The sequence below is a fragment of the Pogoniulus pusillus genome, chromosome 7, assembly GCF_015220805.1.
Source record: "Pogoniulus pusillus isolate bPogPus1 chromosome 7, bPogPus1.pri, whole genome shotgun sequence".
Taxonomy (NCBI): domain Eukaryota; kingdom Metazoa; phylum Chordata; class Aves; order Piciformes; family Lybiidae; genus Pogoniulus; species Pogoniulus pusillus.
The window spans coordinates 40,265,201-40,285,697 of NC_087270.1; positions in this window are offsets into that span (position 1 = coordinate 40,265,201).

Consider the following 20,497-nt stretch of genomic DNA (forward strand, 5'->3'; position numbering starts at 1 on the left):
CACCGATGGTAGAGAAAGAAGATGCAAAGAGGTTAGACCAGACACTTTAACTTTTGGACAATGGACTTAGTCCCTCTTTCAACTTCTCTTCCCACTCCAAAAGGTGCTGAGTAAGTATAAAGTTCTCAGGTAGGAATGGTTGAAGAATTACTTAGAAGGAATATTTTATGCTGAGAGAAAACCAATCTTCTTCTTTCAGAAACTGCACATGCAGTCCTCAGCTAAATGAACTCCTAGCCAAAGACTAGAAGAGGCAGGATGAACATTAAGAGCTCAAGAGAGATAAAGACAAATGTTTTTTTAAAGGTCTTCCATCTCTGCATCCCTTTAGGTTTTATTCTGAAGCCCTGTGAGACTGTAAGAAAACAGGATAAATCCATCACAAGAGCAGGATGCTCTTGGTCCTACCAGCCAGCAGACAATGATTCTGTCACATACTACATCCTTCCATAGAATCATAGAATCTACCAGGCTGGAAGAGACCTCCAAACTCATCCAGTCCAACCTAGCACCCAGCCCTCAACAATCAACCAGTCCATAGAATCATAGAATCAAGCAGCTTGGAAGAGACCTCCAAACTCATCCAGTCCAACCTCGCACCCAGCCCTGTCCAGTCTTCTAGACCATGGCACTCAATGCCTCATCCCTCAGGCTTGACTCCTTCAGTCAGCTCCACCATTGCTCTTCAGCTCCTCATTGCAAATCCCCTCCTTGCAGGAGCCCACACCTCTCTCTCACAGCACACCTTGAAGATGGCTTGAAGAGCTCCTCCACGTGGTAAATCTGCTACTGCAGATGCTACCTTGTTTACCTTAGTTCCTTTAAGTCACCTTTTTGAGAAGACCCTGCCTTGAGAAGGCAGCAGGAGCTCATATCAACCTGCCTCATAGAGAAGTAGGAAACCTGACAAAATCCCTGGCTAAGAAGAGCAGTTCTCCTTTTAATGAGGGAAGGCTCAAGGATCAGACTCATTCTCATCGCAGCGCTCCTGCGCTCTGCGCTTTCATTAAATGAGAGACTCCTCTCAAAGCTTGCTGAGCCCATGAAAAAGCAAAGCATGGAGGCATATGCCAGAGGCATTCACTTAGCTGTGCTCATTATTCTGAAGCAGAAAGCAAAAAAAAAAAACCAACCAGAGAGAAACTCGACAACCACAATGAAAAGTCCTTCTAAGAGGAAACTCAGCACTCCTCCCAAACTTGAAGCGAGAAGAGAGCGAACAGTAAGCCTAACACAAAGCAGCCAAAGACTCAGGATGTCCCATCAAGATTTCTGTACTGCCTACCCAGAAAACACTCAGATACTTAAAGCATGAGCTCCCAGGCTAGAAAAGAAGAGGTCACCATCTGATAAGCCAAGTTATTTCAATGTGAGACTAGAGAAAGCTTTGGAATGTGAGACTGAGGCTAGTTGAGAGGGGTAGGTTTCATTATCCCAGGAAACCTTGACAACTTCTACTTTCTGTGCTGATTTTGCCCCTCAGATGCTAATGTGTGAACTCTCCTGATGAATTGTGGATGGAAGAAGGACATCAAGAACATTGTCAGATTCCTATACAAAAGAATTTGCAGCTTGGCTATTGAAAGTGGCCTCTGATCTCCACACTGCATTAGAAACTCACCCTTGGCTCCTCTTTGTAGTCAGTGGAAGGAAATAGGCATTTCCAGAGACTGATTCATCTCTCCTACTTTAGGTATCTCTGCTAGGCGAGGGGACTATTATTCTCCAAGAATCAAAGGGAAAGTTGAGCAGGATTAGCTTGAGTTTGGAGAGTTAACTTTTAGTTCTCTAAGTCAGATGAAGTGGATCTTGCCAGCAACATTCATTCTGTCCCAAGCTCTTCAAAATTGGTGGAGCTTTGGATTTCCTAAAGTGCTGACATGTCAATGCTGGCTTATTTCACACTGAACCTATCAATCCATCTTCCTTCATTGTGGTCCTTCATTTCCTGCCAAGGTGTCACAGCTTCTTTTCCACAGCAGTTGTTGGAAGGGTTCCTCTCAGCATTGCTTATAGTTTGTATTTCCAGTTGGTTCACCTCTGTGCAGCTTTTGACTGTGGTTTCAGCCAGTGGCTTTGGGCACTGAGTGTATCTCCACTGAGTGGGTCATGTAAGGACACTGATGGCTGGAGCAGCTCACTGCATCCAGACTCCAGCACGATACTCACAAAGAAAACTACAAGATGTGTGCTTTGTGGAACACAGAGAATGTCTCAGCACTGCATCCTTGACATTAGACCACCAAAACCTCTTTGGAAGATGAGAACAATTGATGCCATTTGTTCTGCCAGAGAAAGACATCTGCTTTGTGCAAGAGAGATGGGTCACAGGCTCACAGGATGTTAGGGTTGGAAGGGACCCAAGAAGATCACCGAGTCCAAACCCCCTGCCACAGCAGGACAATGCTATCTAACACAGATCACAGAGGAACACATCCAGACAGGCCTTGAAAGGCTCCAGAGAAGGAGATGGGTACACAGAAAGATTTCTTCTCCAGCTGTAAGGTAGTAGAGCCTGCAGCTCAAGCCTATATGTTGCAGAGAACATCTGGAAGAGATGAAGGACCATTCAGTGCCCCTTTAGAGGAGCTTGGTTACCTCCTCTTAGTGATGCTACCACCACAGAATCAGAGTTTGGAAGGGACCTCCAGAAATCATCTAGTCCAACCTCCCTGCCAAAGCAGGACCACCCAGTGGAGTCCACAAAGGAATGCAGCCAGGAAGGTTTGGAAGTCTCCAGAGATGGAGACTCCATAACCTCTCTAGGCAGCCTGCTCCAGTGCTCTGTCACCCTCACTGTAAACAAGTTTCTCCTCACGTTGAGGTGAAACCTTCTAGGTCTAAATGCTGCAAGCTTACTAGAATTCACAAGAGAAGCAAAATTAACTGTGACCAAGTCTGGAGAGAAGACCATGATTGAAAGTGACTCTTGATTTTCACCAAGTGACACTCCTCTGTTGTAAGTCCTGAAATGAGGAAGAAGATGAAAACCAGATTCTTTGCAAGTGCCACTATATAAATAAGGTGCAAAGTGGCTACTCAGATTCTAACGAGATACTTGGCAGAAACAGAAACTGGCTCATAATGTTGAACAGGAGATGGCTTTCCACACACACAAAGAGTGGAAGAAACAGAAGCTCTTGGTGGGTGAGCAGCCTGCAGAGTACACTTTAAAACCTGATTTTGATCTTGAGACACTGGAAGCCTCATTATCTGGAAAGGCAAAGCAGAGATTGATGCTTGTATTTGAGTTAGTATCTTGGATTTCTTCTGAAGTCAAGATATTTCTAGGACATGATTCATCTGACAAAGCATAGGCATCTGCTTTATGGTGACAGGAACTGCATCCCAGGAGAGCACACTCCATTCTACAGACTGTAAAAGTGGCCTCCAGTCATTAATCTACTCATGTGGGGCATCCACGCTTTGGATGCTTAAAGTCAGGTGAGATTAATCCCCTCTTAGATTGCAGCATTATTCATTTCTGCTTTTTTTTGGATGTGTGGGGTTTTTGCTGTCTCCCTAAGCAGCCAGGATAGTTCTTCCCAGAGAGAGTGATTGGCATTGGAATGGGCTGCCCAGGGAGGTGGTGGAGTTGGCATCAGTGGAGCTGCTAAAGAAAAGCCTGGCTGAGGCACTTAGTGCCATGGTCTGGTTGACTGGATAGGGCTGGGTGCTAGGTTGGACTGGGTGATCTTGGAGGTCTCTTCCAACCTGGCTGATTCTGTGACTCTATGACATTATGGAGCAAACAGAAAGAATCACTGCATTTTTCTAGTGGAGGCTCAGTGAAAAACTTTATAGAGATTCCTGCTGGAGCTCTGTGGGAGACCTTTTCAGTTCTTGCTAAAGAGCAAGGAGAATAAATTGTTCTGGGAGAATGAGAGAGTACAAATATCTTCCTTCACATGTTTCCATCTAAGGTATAGAGTGTTAACTAATGGTCAGGGTGATGTAGATAAAAGGTATCACAGTAAAGAACAGTAAATAAGCCATGTACCAATATCTTAACATAGAATCATAGAATCAAGCAGGTTGGGAGAGACCTCCAAGCTCATCCAGTCCAACCTAGCACCCAGCCCTATCCAGTCAACTAGACCATGGCACTAAGTGCCTCACCCAGGCTTTTCTTGAACACCTCCAGGTGTTGCTAAAACAAATGTCCCAAGAACTAAACTGGCAAGGTATTGTCATAGTGTTCTTAGTGCCTACAACAGCAACCAAACTAAGATCCTACCACGTTAACACAGCCTGGCCACACCTAGTGGAAGAACATCTGACTGCACTCAGGGCTGCCAAAGCTTGCAAGTTTAAAGATGGCATCTTCTGGAACTCCTCAGGTAGCTAAATAAACTATAGATGTGTCTATGAGACATGGAAATAACTAGGTCTTAATCATTGCTTGAGCAGCTTTTGCAGACTAGAGAAGTGTGCAGAGAACAGTTTCTTCAACTGGCTGCTGCCTGAACTGTGTCTGAAAGCAAACAGACTGGAAATGGCAGTGCCAATGGATGGAACAGCAGAGCTCAAGAAGTTTCAACCAGTGTCCCAGCATCCCATAACAAAGACTGAAGCTACAAGTGATCTCCCAGGAACACCTCCACTGGCAATTTCAGACACAATTGTTCACTGCAGGGGAAGTGATGACTGAAAGCTGTGTCAGAGGAGCAATGCTGTACAGCAGTAATGCAGAGGTAACTCCACTCATGTTACCTACACTCGTCTGTGTTCCTCACTGATGTCAGCCTCTCTTCCCTGCACTGCCTTCCAATTCTCCACTTACAAAACTTGTATCATTTGATGTGATTTTTTAGTGCCAGATTCATTTCAACTGTCCTGTTGCTGCATGTGAACCAGACCCTTTGTTTTCCTGAGCAATGAACTCCACTGCTCCAGTGAAGCATTCTAGCTGATCTCTGTTGTTTGAACCACCTCTACTTGACTGAGATGGGTCAAAGTTGCTCGTGTTGAGATGCAACAAGAGGCAAATGCAATTAAAAAAGAAGTTCCATATTTACAGGAAAAAAAGTCCTAGCCCAAAGCATGTGAGGCACTGAGTACAGCATCTGCTTTACCAGATCTGTAAACACTTAACCCAGCCTCAAGCTGCTGTGCCAAACACCTCCCCAGGGCTCACTTGATGCAAATTCTTCTAGCACTCTTGGCTGTGAGTTTGGAGAAAGCCTAAGGCTGAGTTCTTAGTGAGCATTGGACCTGAGGAAGTATTTTGGGAAGAAGGTAAAGAATTCTATTTTAGATCACTCTTGGATTGGGGAAGGTCTGTTCTCCTACTGTTCTGGTTTGAGCTAGAACAGAACTGATTCTGCTCAGTGATTTTGCTTCTCAGCTCAGTCTCCTCTGAGTAAGGGCTGTTTGTGAAGCTAAGGAGATGTTTGCACAGCCAGTGGCTGCTGCTAGCACTGATAATGCTGCTCTTTAGAGTTATCACCAAGGACTGGGGTAAGGAAAGGCTCTTGGTTGTAGTTGTGCTCCTGTGAAGACCAAGAGCACTGATAAATGCTGTGTACCACACTAGGGTGCAGTAAGTCAGAGGTGACACCTACAGAGGGGAGCAGAGAGCACAGCTTACCCTGAACTAACCAACAAGGGATTCTGTTGTATCTGTGCCTTATTCAGTAAGAGGTGGCACCTACAGAGGGGAGCAGAGAGCACAGCTTACCCTAAACTAACCAACAAGGATTCTGTTGTATCTGTGCCATATTCAGTAAGAGGTGGCACCTACAGAGGGGAGCAGAGAGCACAGCTTACCCTGAACTAACCAACAAGGATTCTGTTGTATCTGTGCCATATTCAGTAAGAGGTGGCATCTGCAGAGAGGAGCAGAGAGCACAGCTTACCCTAAACTAACCAACAAGGGATTCTGTTGTATCTGTGCCATATTCAGTAAGAGGTGGCACCTACAGAGGGGAGCAGAGAGCACAGCTTACCCAAACTAACCAACAAGGATTCTGTTGTATCTGTGCCTTATTCAGTAAGAGGTGGCACCTACAGAGGGGAGCAGAGAGCACAGCTTACCCTAAACTAACCAACAAGGATTCTGTTGTATCTGTGCCATATTCAGTAAGCAAGAGGTGGCACCTACAGAGGGGAGCAGAGAGCACAGCTTACCCAAACTAACCAACAAGGGATTCTGTTGTATCTGTGCCATATTCAGTAAGCAAGAGGTGGCACCTACAGAGGGGAGCAGAGAGCACAGCTTACCCTAAACTAACCAACAAGGATTCTGTTGTATCTGTGCCATATTCAGTAAGCAAGAGGTGGCACCTACAGAGGGGAGCAGAGAGCACAGCTTACCCAAACTAACCAACAAGGGATTCTGTTGTATCTGTGCCATATTCAGAAAGTAAGAGGTGGCACCTACAGAGGGGAGCAGAGAGCACAGCTTACCCTAAACTAACCAACAAGGGATTCTGTTGTATCTGTGCCTTATTCAGTAAGAGGTGGCACCTACAGAGGGGAGCAGAGAGCACAGCTTACCCTAAACTAACCAACAAGGGATTCTGTTGTATCTGTGCCATGTTCAGTAAGAGGTGGCACCTACAGAGGGGAGCAGAGAGCACAGCTTACCCAAACTAACCAACAAGGGATTCTGTTGTATCTGTGCCATATTCAGTAAGAGGTGGCACCTACAGAGGGGAGCAGAGAGCACAGCTTACCCAAACTAACCAACAAGGGATTCTGTTGTATCTGTGCCATATTCAGTAAGAGGTGGCACCTACAGAGGGGAGCAGAGAGCACAGCTTACCCAAACTAACCAACAAGGGATTCTGCTGTATCTGTGCCATATTCAGTAAGAGGTGGCACCTACAGAGAGGAGCAGAGAGCACAGCTTACCCTAAACTAACCAACAAGGGATTCTGCTGTATCTGTGCCATATTCAGTAAGAGGTGGCACCTACAGAGGGGAGCAGAGAGCAGAGATTACCCTAAACTAACCAACAGAGTTTCTGTTGTATCTGTGCCACATTCAGTATAAAGCTGAGGGATCAAAAGGGTCAAGCCTACTTTTCATCCAAAGAGGACTCTGCCTCAATCCCAATCTACTTTTCTCTGAATCCAGTTCCAGAATCCAGACACTGAATCCATTTCTCATCTTCTGCTGAGTCTAGTCTGGGACTTCCCTAGTTCCTGCCCACAGCATCAGTGATGAACTGTGACATAACTGCTATGAAGAGGTTGAGCTTGATATTGATTTTGTTTATATTTGCATATATTTCATTAATTATTAAAATTATTTTAGTTCTCTTCTCCAACTCCTAAGTCTTTCTCCCTTATTCCCTTTTGTGAAGAGAGAGGAATTCCTGGAGTGTGTCTATCACTCATTTAGTGGCCAGCTTAGACTTAACTGGGGTTTTGGGGGTTGGAATTAGATGATCTTTATGGTCCCTTCCAACCCTGGCTGATTCTATGATTCTATGTTTGCATGATTCTATGTTTGTATGATTCTATGGTTCTGTGATTCTGTATTTCTGTGATTCTATGGTTCTATGATTCTGTATTTCTGTGATTCTATGGTTCTATGGTTCTATGATTCTGTATTTCTAGGATTCTATGGTTCTGTGATTCTGTATTTCTATGATTCTATGATTTATGGTTCTGTGATTCTGTATTTCTAGGATTCTATGGTTCTATGATTCTGTATTTCTATGTTTGTATGATTCTATGGTTCTGTGATTCTGTATTTCTGTGATTCTATGGTTCTATGATTCTGTATTTCTGTGATTCTATGGTTCTATGGTTCTATGATTCTGTATTTCTATGATTCCATGGTTCTATGATTCTGTATTTCTATGATTCTATGGTTCTGTGATTCTGTATTTCTAGGATTCTATGTTTCTATGATTCTAAGTCTTGGCACCAAGCCTGAAAGCTAAGGAATTATTGCAGAACAAAATGCATCCAGCTCTGATGCAGCTGAATTCTGCAGAAATATCTTGCACGTAAGCAGAGCATATTCTGCAGCATTAGAACTCATGCAGCACCATGGAGTTTGGTTAAAACAAACTAGCAGGTGTAAGGAGGCCATATGCTGTCCTTGAGGCTCTGTTGGCAGCATAGCAAAGGGAAGGCATGGAGCAAAAAGAAAGTCTGGGCTCTTCTTGGAACATACTGATCCCCTCAGCTCCCATGGAATGTAGGGAGGTTATTTTGGGACTTGATAAGAAACCTTTAGCACCTTGAGAACTTAAAGTCCCTTCTTTGGAGTGTAACCTGGGAGAAGAATGGGGTTCTGGATGTAAGGATGAATTGAAGGGGCCACAGAAATTGAGACAAAACCCCATTTCTAAACACTTCTCAGTCATGCTTGTCTAGTTGCCATGGGCTAAGGTAATATGAGAGGCATGGTTTAAAGGGGGAGATATTTTAATAGCAAAATATATATTTCTAGTAAAAGATATGATCTCTTCCTCAAACCTTGCCTCTCTTATTAACAAGTGGAGACTTGGTTGCAGGTCTAGTCTAGTATTACCTTCTCATGCCTATCACACCATAGCTTGCCATACCATTTAACTAGCAAGTGGCCAGGTTCACATTCACAATCATAAACAAACTACTGCCAGGGTCCCTTCTTTCCACCTGTGACAGTCTCCTTTAGCCTCTCAGACAGGGTACCCACAACCAAAGTAGCTGCTGTCTCCAGACACCCTGCTAAATCCTCAAGTAGGGGATTGTTTGGGTCAATGCCAGCTGTCCCCAACCAAAACTGTGCCAAGGATCTGGCATACAACTGAAAATCATTGGCAACTGAGTGCCAATGCCTATAGCCAGGTTCTGCTCTGTTTACAGTATCACCAGGGTTGGAAGAGACCTCACAGATCATCAAGTCCAAAATTAATCTATTAGTGTGGATGCAGACGAGGAACCAAACAGGGATGGGACAATAATCTGTGACTCTTACCAATCTTAGAGCTTTTACATCTTTGAAGCACATCCAAATGTTACTCAAGCCCTCACCCTGCATCTCAGCGACATCTAAAGCTCATGAGATGAGACCCCCCCCAAGCAGCTCCACCAGCAAGGTAGTTTGTTTCCTCATCTTGAAGACTAAAATTAGCTGGCTGGCCAGTACAAAGCTCATCTGGTGCCCAGACAGATCTGTAGGACATTCACTGCCAAGTGATGTCATCAGTGTTGAGCTAATGATCCAAAGAGGGACTGGCAGCAAGAGGAGCTGAGTGTCCTCACAGCTAATGCCATTATCACTTCAGGAAATTCTTTCAAGGTGCATCTCAGCCTTAGAGATGGGGCAGACCACTGAGTAGGAGGAGGATTCTCTTTTCAGCACTGATTCCAGGCTAATTCTGCTCAGCTTTAAGATGATCCATCCCTTGTCTGAACAACCACCTTCTCCCAACGGTGGGATGGCCACAGCAAGGAAATCTTCACAGTTGCCCTGTCAGAAATGATCACAGAACCAGAGAATCAGTCAGGGTTGGAAGGGACCACAAGGATCATCTAGTTCCAACCCCCCTGCCATAGGCAGGGACACCCTACCCTAGATCAGGGTGATGTCCTCAGCCTTCTTTGTCCATATTTAAGAGAAGAATTTCAGTGGGCTAAAATTGCAGGACTTTTTCCATATGATTTAAGCTCTAGGGTCTTCTGATGGTGCAGAGGTCTCCTATTCAACATATAAGCCAGGATATGTTTTCAACCATACAGTCATTAAGGGATTGAGAAGCTCTCCAACCATGGTTTCACCATCACACTTTGGTCACAAGTCAGCTTCTTAACAGCATGGACAACTCCCTCGCTCACTACCATCCACCTTGGCTTGACCTGAGCAGTGAGTAAGCCAACTCTGACTCTGTGCAGGACTTTGTACCTCCAAACCTCCAGAGATAACTGAGAAAAGATAAATCAGAGTCCCAGAGGTGAATGTGTCTGTCAGTGCTCTGCTGCCTAAAGGATCTCAGGAGACTTTTGATTCAAATCAGATGAGCCCTGGCATCTGTAAAGGCTCCACTGGCAGAACCTGCTCAACGCTTTATCCAAGTCTTCTCTTTAGTGAGACAGCAGAAGACATTCCCAATGCTATTACAGCCACTTGCCATGCAACAGTCAACAGAAAGACAACTCCTGCATAAATATGACACCCTCCCACCAACACATGCTGCTGCTCTCTGCTAGACTGTGTACGTTGAGCCAGCTACACTAGACCTGGTAATGCTCTCCCACACTTACAGAGCCAACGTAAGAGCAAAAACATTGCCAACTGCCAAAATAAGTGGGACCTTTACAGAAAAGAACAATCTTACAACCTGCAAAAGAGCAGAGAGCACAGCATGAAGCAAGAAGCAGCACTCTTTCCTCCACAGAATGGAAGAGACACCCCTCAAAGTCAGCTCTAGCAAACTGCCACTGTGCCATCATGGTAGGCAAAACAAGAAGACGCGGCAAGAAGATGCTTCCGTGCCCAAACCCCAGAGCATCCCATCAGCATCAGTACAGGGCAAGGAAAGAAAAATCTAGGCCCCTCTCAGAAAAGGAAGTGAAGAAAAGGAAAGGCTTAAGTTCCATTTCATCAAGCAGCCCACCAGCAGTCTGAACACCTGAGGACACCATTAACGCCACTTCGGACCTTCACTTCATCCAAGCACCTATGCCTGCAGCTGCAGAGTTGCAACAAGGATAAACCCTGCCCCTCATTAACATTTATCAGCACAACCAAATCAGACCCACAAGCTCATTTGCATGACCTGCTCCTTCACAGGCCACATTTCGCTGCAGATGTAGAATAGAATCACAGAATCCCTCAGGGCTCTGAGCAGCTTGATCGAGTTGAAGACGTCCCTGCTGACTGCAGGTGGGCTGGACTGTGTGATCTTTAAAGGCACCTTCCAACTCAAAGGATTCTGTGAACCTCTGATTAGTCTATTATCATAGAATCATACAATCAGTCAGGGTTGGAAGGGACCACAAGGAGCAGCCAGTTCCAAGCCCCCTGCCATGCCCAGGGACACCCTACCCTAGAGCAGGCTGCACACAGCCTCAGCCAGCCTGGCCTCAAACACCTCCAGCCATGGGGACTCAACCACCTCCCTGGGCAACCCATTCCAGCCTCTCACCACTCTCCTGCTCAACAACTTCCTCCTCACCTCCAGCCTGACTCTCCCCACCTCCAGCTTTGCTCCATTCCCCTGAGTCCTGGCACTCCCTGATAGCCCCAAAAGTCCCTCCCCAGCTTTTTTGGAGGCTCCCTTCAGATACTGGAAGGCCACAATGAGGTCACCTGGGAGCCTCCTCTTCTGCAGACTGAACAATCCCAACTCTATGAGTCTGTCCTCATAGGTGGCTTCTTCCATTTAGAATCATAGGATCAGTCAGGGTTGGAAGGGACCACAAGGATCCTCTAGTTCCATCCCCCCTGCCATGGGCAAGGACACCCTACCCTAGAGCAGGCTTACTGCCTGCACTCTGTCACTCAGTTAACAGGAGACCTTTTTGACTTCACAGCAGGCCTCGAAGAGCAAAACTGCTAAGTACCAACCCCAATCTTATTTTTAAAGCAAGCAAAGAACAACCAAATGCAGGAATTCTGCATGGAGCAGAAGTAAAACAGCTGCACTCTTCCTTTTGCCCAGCACAAGGCGATTAATGAACGATAGGATCATAGATCTCACGTCCAAATTTGGGGGGTTCTGACGTTCAGCCAGGAAAAGAAAGACATAGCATAGTGGAACCTCAGTTAAATTAGGACAGTTTAGCAATAATTGTGCTTTTGGGTATCTCAAAGCCCTCCACCTTCATGACATCTCATGAAAAAGAAGCAAAGAAGCTCAGCAGAATGACAAAATGCTCCAATTCAAACACACATTTTGGAAGCATCATTTCCATACAGAGAGGTTTTTCTTCCCTCATTGTTAAGTTCTTCATTATTACATACTTTTTTTTTTCAATCAACTCCAACCTGCAATTCCATCTGCTGTACCATGACCATGAACACAACTCTATTCCATCCCATAGAGACAAAAACACCACACCATTAAGAAACAGAAATAGCTGGGGACAGGCAACAAAATGGCAGTCGAGAGCCAATCAAAAACCAAGCCAGATTTGTCCAGACACCAGATCAGAACGAGGGGAAAAAGTTAGTACTGAACAGTTGTGCCAATTTCAGAGTTGTGCCAATTTCAAGAGACAGAAAGGGTCTCATGAAGCCCATTCTCAATGTGTGCTTTGCAGTCCTGCCTTGTGCTTTAAGATGAAACCCGACAGCATTTTCCCCTGCTGAGATTTATTCATGTCCAGGTTTCATTTCCTGCATCTTGTTGGTTGGTTTGTTTCTCCTGCCTGGATTTCAGTTCAGCAGTATTGTTTTTCTCCCACTGTCATACTCCCATTTGTATCCAGTTCTTTCTAGTCTCTCATTTTTTCATTTGCTTTGAGAAAGCAGTGGGGGTGAAAATGTTACTTCCCCCACAGCCTGGTGGTGGAAAAGGAGGTGGAAAAGGGGGTGGAAAGCAACCAGAGAGGATTTCCTGAACTCCCCTCATTGTGCTCCCAGTAAAGTCAATGCATGAGATCCATGGAAACATTTTGTCATCAAGCAAGGAGTCCCAGTTGGGCTCCAGCCTATGGGAACAATGTGGAGGTTGAAGAAGGATTCTATTAGACAGATGTGGGCTTTGTCCCTTCACATTTCTGGCAGCAGGATCAAGCTGTAAGGCTCTGAGAAAGGCTTTACTGGGAGCAAACAACTGAGAGCTTCCAACAGTCCTCCCTGATGCTCCTCCCCACACTGCAGGACTCAGCCAGCATTTCTTGGTTATTATAGTATTGCTGGCTACTTACTGGGTACATGGAAGCAGTGGGCAAAGTCCTGTTCGCTTTATCAGGAGCTCCCTTCCACCTTCCTCAGCCCTTCCACTGACAGAGCACAAGGTACCATTTGGTTCAGAATAATGGACATGGCCAATCCAGAACATTTCCAGGATGCTATTTGTTCCTTGAACTCAGCTTTAACCCATAAAGCTGAAGAGTTCAACATAAGCTCATCTACTCAGCTGCATCCACAGAGATGGGGAGAGAAAGACATCCCAAAGGAGATGCATCCCATATGCCTTAGGCAGGTGTCTTAGCATGGAGTGAATTATCCTAGGGATAGTTTTTCTCTCCCTCCATCCCCATAGAAAGGACCCAGGGCCTCTGAGCCACTGACTACCAACACACAGCCAACATTTCAATGCCTGAGGTTCATCGTGGCCCCCATGCTCAGGCAAGTGCCACATTCCAATTATCTCCAAGCATTGATCCCTTCTTCACCCAAATGGAAACAGATGAGCACATTCTGAGCATATTTTTTCCCTTCACCACTCCTATCAGCCCTTCTCTGCCAGCTACCAAATTCAGTGTTAAGATTGGATGACCTAAAATCAAAAGATCAGGACTGCAAATAAATTTCTTTCCAATTTCACTGTTTGATTTCAGTTTCAAACAAGTAAACCAGCGAATGCTTGACAGTTCTGGTGTCTATCTCACATCTCATAAATACTACCTAAATGGGGAGGGGAGGGGGGTTGGAAAAAAGGCAACAACCCAAACAAGAAATAATATCCATTCACTCTTGAACACAATATCAACTCTAGTGTACAGGAAATAGGATCCAGACAGGATTTTACAACTCAGAAGGGAACATTACAATAAAGATGATGACATTTCTTTTTAATGAATATTCATGTTATAGCTTTGAGCTTTATTGCAAAGCAAAAAATAGATATTTGTGTGTATATATATATATATATATATATATGTATTTTATCTACATATCACCTCTGACATTGTATACAACACTAAATCACCAGAAATCAAAGAAATCATAGTGAGGTAGATACAAAACAAAGGGATGTTGAAGAATCCAGTGGCTAAATTTGGCTTAACACAACTGTCATTAACATATGGATATCCAACACAGCAGTGAGCTTTGATTCACAGCTTGAGCTATGGATCCTACTAACACTGATATTGATATTAGAGCCTGTTTAGACACAATGCCATTTGGAAAGGGGGAAGGGGAAAGTAAATCATCACAACTGGTTCCTACAGACTGCTCATCTCCAGGGGAAAGTTTTCCATTGATTTTTCATGATTTCTTCTTGTTGTTGGCAAACTAGCTCTGAGAAATAGCCTGTGTTCTAGGGGTGCTAGCAGTGCATGAGGGCAGAGAGAGAGGGAGGGCTCTACCATAAGGAAATCCACTCGGGTTGAAGCATGAGAAAAAAGAAAAGAGGAGCTGTTTCCCCTCCCTTGGTGATAGTCAAGAGCAGGCAGCACACCCTGTGAATGCTTGAGGCTCACTAACTCCTCTTTGTGAATGTCAGCTTGGACTTGTTGATGATCATAGACAGCAACAAGGTCTGCCCTGAGCCTCCTCTTCTCCAGGCTGCACAACCCCAGCTCCCTGTGTTCCAGGCCTCTCACCAGCTTCATTACCATTCTCTGGGCACATTCCAGCATCTCAACATCTCTCTTGAATTGGGGAGCCCAGAACTGGACATAGTACTCAAGGTTTGGACACAGTACTCAAGGTATGATGGCCAACAAAACAAGGCTTGGGGAGAAGGGCAGCCCCTTGATGGATTCTGTCGCTCTCTACAGGCAGCTGCAGATACGTGGCAAGAAAGAGAGTACCACTGAAGTGACCTGGGTGTTGCTCTGGCCAGTGTTGGTACTTAGTGGGACCTGGCTGCTTGTTAAGGCACCTGGATGACTGGGGCTCTTCAGTTAATTCTCATCACAATAGCTTGGGAGGGATTTGGAGTAGCCTTGGGTTTGCTGGCTTTTGGACTTACTCTATCAGTCTGGGACAATGTGCACCTGGTGCTTCAACAGGGGAAGAGACATGAAGATGAGAAGCAATGGGCTTAGCTATAGCAAGGGGCAACTAGGTTGGGTACCTGAAAATGGTTCCAGTAAGGTTGACAAAAGCTCTTTGGGCCATTGGAGTATCTTCATTCAAGAGGTGACCTGTGCAACAAAGGGAAGTCATGACACCCTCATATACGAGGATGAAGGAGTTATGCATCATCAGGGCTGTAAGGAGCTCCAAGGTGCCTTAATGTGAAAGAGACAAAACAAGGTTTGAAGCTGTGGACTAGGCAGTCCCTTTGCTGTTCAAACGTCTCCTAATCTTCTCACCCTGCAAGGAGTACAATTCCTCAGCTGTTCCACAAAGAGTGACAATCTGAGAGCTTTATTCTCCTGTCATTTACAATGTCATGTTGAATTAAAACTAGGAGAATTGACCTGAACAGGTCACTGATGAGCAGGAAGAGAAGCCAATGCAGTTGTTATCAGCTTGAATCTACCAAACAAGTCACTACTATAGCTCTGATTTTACTTTTTGCCTTTCACCTAGCCAAAAAGTGATCTTATGCTTCAGGAAAACAAACAGGAGGTTATTGCTTGTGCATCCATTGCCAAGGGTTGCTACTGAACCAGAAGACTGTCACAGAAGCTGTCACTTAAGAAAATCCAATTCCTTGCTCTCTTGGGTGGATCCCACTCTAAACTGCAGCCTGATAGCCTTAATCCTGGGAGGGGAATGCCTTGATGTGTATGTGGCACTAGCAGGGACCACTGAGCGAGCGTGGACCTGTGCTGAAAGAAGTCACCTTGTATGTTGGGTGGCAGAGGGGAAAGAGGACAAGTCTCATGGTAAGCCATGGTGGGAAGCATTTTGGAAGTGTGGTAAATCCTGTCCACTTTTGGTGGGGTTCAACTCACCTAAACGCAACCTAAAGGGCACACAGCAGATCTGAACTGGAAACCAACTGGGATGAGTCTCTGCCTGGGAGTATCTTGCTGTTTCAACTCACCTAAACATAACCTAAAGGGCACACAGCAGATCTGAACTGGAAACCAACTGGGATGAGTCTCTGCCTGGGAGTATCTTGCTGTTTCAACTCACCTAAACATAACCTGAAGGGCACACAGCAGATCTGAACTGGAAACCAACTGGGATGAGTCTCTGCCTGGGAGTATCTTGCTGTTTCAACTCACCTAAACATAACCTAAAGGGCACACAACAGATCTGAACTGGAAACCAACTGGGATGAATCCCTGCCTGGAAGTATCTTGCTGTCTCTCTTCTGTATGGAAGCAGCCTTGATAACTCACTGGATGCTCAGCTTTTCTGGCTAAATCAGAGGATGGGATCCCATGCTCAAAGCACTTTGGACAAACCTCCCCAACTGGAGGGTTATGCCTGTTAAGAAATGCACTCTCTTAGGATCTGAAGGCTTCCAGTGACTTAATACTTGTCCACAAAGCCAAACTCATGCTGATGGGTGCATTGGTTTGCTTTCAAGGGGGTGAGGTAAACTCCAGAGAAAAAAATACGTTGCCAAGCATCTTCTACTTCTTTCCCTTAAGAGATTTTCTTGGTGAGTCATGGAAGGAAGAAGCTTCTGCAAGTCACTGCCTTTAATCAGTTGGATTATATGAATTGGAAAGATTTTAGCTGCAAGATTAGGGTTTGAATCAAACTTGCCAATCACTGAATCCAACAATTAGAAAAGCATCTTAATTTCTTTCCTTAAGGCTGTAGTAGAAACTGCTAACTGGTGCAGAGGATGACTCCACTTGGCCTCCTTATCACAGTGGGCACTTCCCACTCTATTTTCAGGGGAGAGAAAGAGGTGTTCTTCTTTAAAGTATGCAGGGGTTAAAACACAGTGTTTGATTTGTGTGTGGAATTAACCACTGGCACATCCAATTAACATCCTAGAGGCAGATCCAAAGGACAATTACAGCTCCTTGCAAACATCATCCACAATTAGAGCCTGAAACCTGCCAGTGCAGGTCGCTCACAGAACCGTTTTGTCTGGAAGAGATCTCTGAGACCATCAAGTCTGATCTTAACCCAGCACTGCCAGATCACCACTAAACCACGTCCCTGAGTGCCACATCTGCACATCTTTGACATCCCTATGGGGCTGGTGACTCCATCACTTCCCTGGGCAGCCCATTCCAGGGCTGGAAGCGCCCATGGTTATGCAGGAAGAGCAGATAAAGAGACACTTGAGGCAATACAGGCTGTGTTACCTGTACCCCCTTAAATAGTCAATGTATAACATGTAAGGCTGGGTGAGGTGTCCTGAACTCAATTATTTAGGTGTGAATGCTGCCTTCTAGAGAACTGAGTTAGGTGAAGCATTCACAGGAGGTGTCTGAGGCCGTCTGGATTTATCCTGACTGCCCTCAGATGTTCCACTAGAGTCATCTTCAGGTAAAGGTGGCTTTATCTTCAGCAGGAAGGCTGACACTGAGTTATTGAGAAGGATTTAAGGGCAAAAGACTGGTAGAAAGAAGCACTCATGCTTCCATAAGACTAACGTGGATGCTTGTGTTCCCACAAATCCATTGCCCTCACCCTTCCCACTGGCTTCACTGAAAGTCCTTTCTGTAGTCACATCTGCATATGATACCCAGCCCAGCTGCCCCCTGATGACTTGGAAGAACTTAATTAACCCAGGTGTCCAGTGAGACAAAAATGGAGTTTCATCCACCCTCCTCCAAAGAACTTGAGAACCATAGAATTAGAGAATAGCTCAAGCTGGAAGAGATCCATAAGGATCTAGCCCATCAGGCCTGCATGTAGAATGTAGAGATAGAGTGGGCTAACAGGAGCAACCCAGGGTTTTGGCCTCTGGCAAGTTGTTTTAGTGCCTGGAGGTACCACAGCTGAGGACAGTCCAATAAGGGGATTCGAAGATCATCAGCATGGTGGGGCCATGGCTTGCAAGGATGGAGAAGGATTGATGGGAAGAAAGGAGAAGCACCATGGTGCTCTTTTAAAATGTAATGGTGTGAAGATGGAGGTCAAAGGATGGTCCAGCAAGGCAGCAGTGGGCTTCCTGAACAGAAGATAAATGAAGGACAAAGGGTAGGTTGGTGAAGATCTCACCGTAAACTGGCCCGAATCACCTCCCACTGCTGTGGAGAGGAACCCTGCGGTATCTGCAGAGAGGGACCATGAGTGCAAAGTGCTTAAAGGCTTGGTAAGCAGTACTAACCCCAGCTTGACAGGCACAGAGAAGGGGGAGTGATATGCTCTAAGTTGCATGGCGAGGCGGTGGTTGGGTGGGGGACGTGGCAGCCACATCTTGTGGTCTCGTGGTTTCCTGAGCTCGTCACTGCATGACCCTGTTTGCTCACCAACACGCTCTCCTCGGCACCCACTGGCAAACTGGGGTGGGGAAAGGAAGGTTAACAAGGCTAAATCCTCTCAGGAATGTGGGCTGAGACTAAGAAAGAAGGTTTATGTTCTACATTTTATCACAGAATTAACCAGGTTGGAAAAGACCTTTGAGATCATCGAGTCCAACCTATCACCCAACACCTTCTAATGGACTAAACCATGGCACCAAGTGCCTCATCCAGTTTCCTTTTAAACACCTCCAGGGACGGTGACTCCACCACCTCCCTGAGCAGCCCATTCCAATGCCAATCACTCTTTCTGTGAAGAACTTCTTCCTAACATCCAGCCTAAACCTGCCCAGGTGCAGCTTGAGGCTGTGTCCTCTTGTTCTGTTGCTGGTTGCCTGGGAGAAGAGACCAACCCCCACCTGGTTACAACCTTCTGTAGAGAGAATAAGATCTGCCCTGAGCCTCCTCTTCTGTGGATAGGGCTGGGTGCTAGGTTGGACTGGATGATCTTGGAGGTCTCTTCCAACCTGGTTGATTCTATGATTCTATGATTCTTCAGGCTGCACACCCCCAGCTCCCTCAGCCTCTCCTCACATGGCTGTGCTCCAGCCCCTTCACCAGCCTTGGTGCCCTTCTCTGGACACATCCAACCACCTTAACTTCTTTCTTAATCTGAGGGGCCCAAAACTGGACACAGTACTCAAGGCATGGGGTCTATGGACAGGGAAGAAACTACCCAGTAGAGTCAGGCTATTTATTACAGCTTAAAGACATACAAAGCCTCATCTTCACTGGTACTGGTGGGCATGGTCATGTGCTGGGATGTGTGTATATGTCATACACACCCTGCCAGAGATAGATGCTATTATATATTTCTATAATATATAATATAGGATATAACACACACACACACACACACACACACATACACTCATGGGAGATACTCAACCACCTGAACTCCTCTTCATCAAAATGCTCCTCTCTGAAGGTCAGATAAGACTCACTACATATTCTTATATAGACAACTTTGTACAGGTAGAGTCGTAAAGTGCCGTTAGAAAGCGAGTAGAGTTTTGCTCTATGTAGAAAACTATATACAGGCAGCACACACATGTACTAAAAACACTTGAAGTTAAGCCAAATTTCACCTTCATCTTCACATCCCCAATACCTACAATACAAAACCAGAATTTGAAACCAAAGAAACCAGCAACAAAGGGGAAAAAAAAAAGCCCAACAAGAAACTCCAATGGAAAGAAAGAAAGAAAGAAAGAAAGAAAGAAAGAAAGAAAGAAAGAAAGAAAGAAAGAAAGAAAGAAAGAAAGAAGAAAGAAAGAAAGAAAGAAAGAAAGAAAGAAAGAGAGAAAGAGAGAAAGAGAGAAAGAGAGAGAGAGAGAGAGAGAGAGAGAGAGAGAGAAAGGGAGGAAGGGAGGAAGGGAGGAAGGGAGGAAGGGAGGAAAGGAGGAAGGGAGGAAGGAAGGAAGGAAGGAAGGAAGGAAGGAAGGAAGGAAGGAAGGAAGGAAGGAAGGAAGGAAGAAAGAAAGAAAGAAAGAAATAAAGAAAGAAAGAAAGAAAGAAAGAAAGAAAGAAAGAAAGAAAGAAAGAAAGAGAGAAAGAGAGAGAGAGAGAGAGAGAGAGAGAGAGAAAGGGAGGAAGGGAGGAAGGGAGGAAAGGAGGAAGGAAGGAAGGAAGGAAGGAAGGAAGGAAGGAAGGAAGGAAGGAAGGAAGGAAGGAAGGAAGAAGGAAGGAAGGAAGGAAGGAAGGAAGGAAGGAAGGAAGGAAGGAAGAAAGAAAGAAGGAAAGAAGGAAAGAAAGAAAGAAAGAAAGAAAGAAAGAAAGAAAGAAAGAAAGAAAGAAAGAAAGAAAGAAAGAAAGAAAGAAAGAAAGAAAGAAAGAAAGAAAGAAAGAAAGAAAGAAAAGGAAGGAAGGAAGAAAGGCAGGCAGGAAGGCAGAAAGAAAGAAAGAAGGAAAGAAAGAAAGGAAGGAAGGAAGGAAGGAAGGAAGGAAGGAAGGAAGGAAGGAAGGAAGGAAGGAAGGAAGGAAGGAAGGAAGGAAGGAAGGAAGGAAGGAAGGAAGGAAGAAAAAGAAGGAAGGAATAAAGGAAGGAAGAAAGGAAGGAAGGCAGGCAGGAAGGCAGAAAGAAAGAAAGGCAGAAAGAAAGGCAGAAAGGCAGAAAGGCAGAAAGAAAGAAAGAAGGAAGGAAGGAAGGAAGGAAGGAAGGAAGGAAGGAAGGAAGGAAGGAAGGAAGGAAGGAAGGAAGGAAGGAAGGAAGGAAGGAAGGAAGGAAGGGAGGGAGGGGGAAATAAGTTTGAACCAATAAATACATA